This window comes from Cibotium barometz, chromosome 33 (genome assembly GCF_041138505.1).
Source record: "Cibotium barometz isolate CiBa-2024 chromosome 33, ASM4113850v1, whole genome shotgun sequence".
Lineage (NCBI taxonomy): Eukaryota > Viridiplantae > Streptophyta > Polypodiopsida > Cyatheales > Cibotiaceae > Cibotium > Cibotium barometz.
This window is the reverse complement of record NC_141078.1, coordinates 10,753,522-10,756,818: the sequence shown is the minus strand read 5'-3', so window position 1 is coordinate 10,756,818 and position 3,297 is coordinate 10,753,522. Positions and strand designations below refer to the sequence as shown.

Sequence of the window (3,297 nt, the reverse complement as noted above, 5' to 3'; positions counted from 1 at the left end):
ACTATTTAGGTACCTGAAATTGGTCCATTGGTGATTGGGTACTTTCATCATCCACCATTGTTTAAGAACCTGAAATTGGTGACTTGGTATTTTAAATGTGTTCTGGTGTTAATGTGGAGAGGTTGTGTGATTTTCTAAAGGGCTGAGTGCAGGAGGCTGAGGCCTAGTTTGAGTTTATCAAAGCAATGATTTTTGATACCTTGAAGGGACAAAGGTTCATGTTATATCATCGCCCACATGTTGTTCATGAAACTAAGATGGTCTATGTTGGAGGAAATTGTGTTGCCTGTGGTGGTGTGGGGAGTCACTTGAATTAGCATTTATAGGTGGCTCTTTCATGTTTGCATGCCACCATCTTTATAATCCATTCTATTTTGCCTGCATTGTGACCACAAAAGAGGTGTGTGTGAAAGCTAGGTGTATGGAGTGTATACTTGTAGTGGCCCAAAACTGGGTTTCGGGCATGCCGTTATACATAAAGCATGAGAAGAGTAAGTATTTTTCTCAAGTTAAGTTGCTATGAACTTAGATTACTTTTTAGTGTTCAACATTATTGTTTTATGTTTCAAAGGATGACATCCATTCTAAGTGTGAAGGAGTAATGAAGGAATCCTCACATGTTGGTGCTGATAACACTGATTCTGATTTGGAGGGCCTGCTCAATCTTGATGAGTTACTGAAGAAAATCAATTATGGGGAAGGTGTGTCAAATATCTTTTTTTTCAACATAATACAAAGGGTTTGTAGTTAAACTGCATTGGTGGGCTTTTGATTATGTGCTGAAGATATCTCTAAGAAGCTTGCTGCTGCTGCTGGCATTGTTGAAGTAGAGGATGATGGAGCTCCTCCAATATGGGAGTCAAGTAAACAGGTTGAATGTGTAGAGGGTTTAGGTGCTGAAGACATCTCTTAGAAGCCCACCGCTACCAACATTGAAGTAGATTATGATGAAGCTTCACCAGTACAAGAGTCTAAGAAACAGGCTAAATGTGTAGAGGCTGTTGGTACTGAAGAAATCTCACAGAAGCCCGCTGCTGCTGCTGGTATTGCTAAAGTAGAGGATGATGAAACTCCTCCAGTACACGAGTCTATTCTAGTAGACCTTAAATTTGGAAATGATGAAGTTCCTCCTCTAAGACAGTTGTTTGGTGGGAGGGGACTAAAGTGTCATGGTTCCAAGGTGGCTGGCATTGGTGAGTGTGTGGATTGTATATGTTTTCATGGTCTTGTTACTGCCTGGTATGTTACTAAAGAGTATGTTTCTTTACAGAACGTACCTCTGAAAAAATAAAAAAGTCAAAGAAAGCTGGTGACACAGATGCATGAAGAACAGGAAGTTGAGAGAAAGAAAGAAGAAGACGAAGAAGATGAGAGTAGGAAAGAAGAAGATGAACAAGGAAACGAGGAGTATGAGAAGAATCCTGAAGAAGCACATGAAGGTGCTACACAGAACCAAAAACCTAAGCCCCATGCTTGCAAAAATATATGAACCCTATCCTATTTATTTTATGCATGTTGAGGTCACAATTTGTATTGCAACATTGTTCCTAGCCATACTTGGGTTTTGATGAATGGACTTGGTGATTGTATTGTGTATCACAAGTCTTATTTTGCTATGTATAATTTCATCTCTTCTACTTCTTATTCAATTTAAACATGTTTCATCTTTTTGTTGCTAGTATGATTCCAATGTGTCTTGCAATTAAAGCGCCTTGGTGGGCGGAAGAAGAAAATTTGAAGAAAGTCTTATACAAGCATAATCCGTGAATTGCTAGTAGCAACTACAGGCAGGCTTGTGGTCCTTAATGTGAATGGGGTTCTTCTTAAAAGCTTTCGATATACACATTGTCATGAAATTTCTTATAGTGCTGTTACAACATAGTTGAGGTCAATCAGTTTCGTTATTGTGTTGTGCAGAGAGATGCAGCAGACTTCCTTCTTAAACTTTAAAGGATGTGTGACATTATCATCTGGAGCAACAACACAATGAAAAACCTGGCCGACATGCTTGGCGCGCATGCTTTCCACAGGTCATGTTTCGGTTTGGTTTTTTTATAGGTACTATATTGAAGCTGAATAAGCTGTTGGTATCATTACAAGTCATTGATAATGCCAAACTATCATCCTAATTATCATCTTATGTTTGCTTTCCCATGTGAAGACATATTTGGTCAGGAGGGATGTGAGATGTGGTGGGAAACAGTTGTTGAGATTCCTTATGCACCCATAGAGGTCTATAAGAAGCCAGTTTTTCTAAAGATTCTGAAGAATGTGTGGGCAAAGCACTCGACGTTTGATTCCACAAACACAATCCTAGTTTTGACAATGAGCGCTATAAGTCCCTGAAGAATGACTATGAAAACTGTTTGGTCATTCATGGTTTTGATCCACAACTCATAAATCAAGACCCCTATACCGTACTTCTTTGGCTAGAAGGATGGATGAAAGACCCCTGTCCAAGGGCTTATTCTCAAGGACATCTGATATTTGACATAGAGGATGATATCTTGGGTTTGGTAGCTAATTACTTTGTAGAACAAGAAAGATATGCATACCAAATGGACAAGCCGAATTGTGACTAATACCTTACAATTGTAACAAAAACAATTACTGTTGCTACTGTTTGTTTACAAAATTACTATTGTAACCACTATTGGTACTATTGAAATATGATGACAAGTTACTGTCTGTTTACAAAATTCTATTACAATATGATGACTTTCTGGTTTTAAAATATAATATGATGTTTTATCATGGTGTTTAATTTCAAATGTTTAATTGGTGTTCTAACATAATGTCTAATTTAGATCTATGGCTTACAAGGTACTGTGCTACCTAACAATGTACTACCTTACAAGGTACTATAGTACCTAACAAACTACCTAATATAGTACCCAACAAGGTACTGTAGTACCTAGCAAAGTACTGTAGTACTGTGCTATCTAACAATGTACGACCTTACAAGGTTCTATAGTACCTAGCAAAGTACCTAATATAGTACCTAACAAGGTACTATAGTACCTAGAAAAGTACTTTAGTACCTAACAAAGTACTTAATATAGTACCTAACAAGGTACTAGTATAGCAAAGTACTGTAGTACTCTTCAAGTACTGTAGTACCTACCAAAGTACCCGTCAAGATATTGTAGTACCTAATAAGGTACTTTACTACCTAACAAGATACTGTACCTACCAAATTACCTAACAAGGTACTATACTACCTAACAAGGTACTGTATTGTACTATAATTTACTACCTTACATGATAAAAAAACTCTAACACAAGACACTGTAGAAT

General features: G+C 37.5%; 1 long non-coding RNA gene across 1 annotated transcript; it reads left to right on the top strand.

The window, feature by feature from the left end:
* The first annotated feature begins 588 nt into the window (after nt 1–588).
* LOC147619286 (uncharacterized) lies at nt 589–2,666 on the top strand. Its single transcript, XR_015261900.1, has 5 exons — nt 589–1,193; nt 1,271–1,439; nt 1,680–1,787; nt 1,918–2,030; nt 2,162–2,666. It is a non-coding gene; the product is annotated as an uncharacterized LOC147619286 (long non-coding RNA).
* Nucleotides 2,667–3,297: the final 631 nt, after the last annotated feature.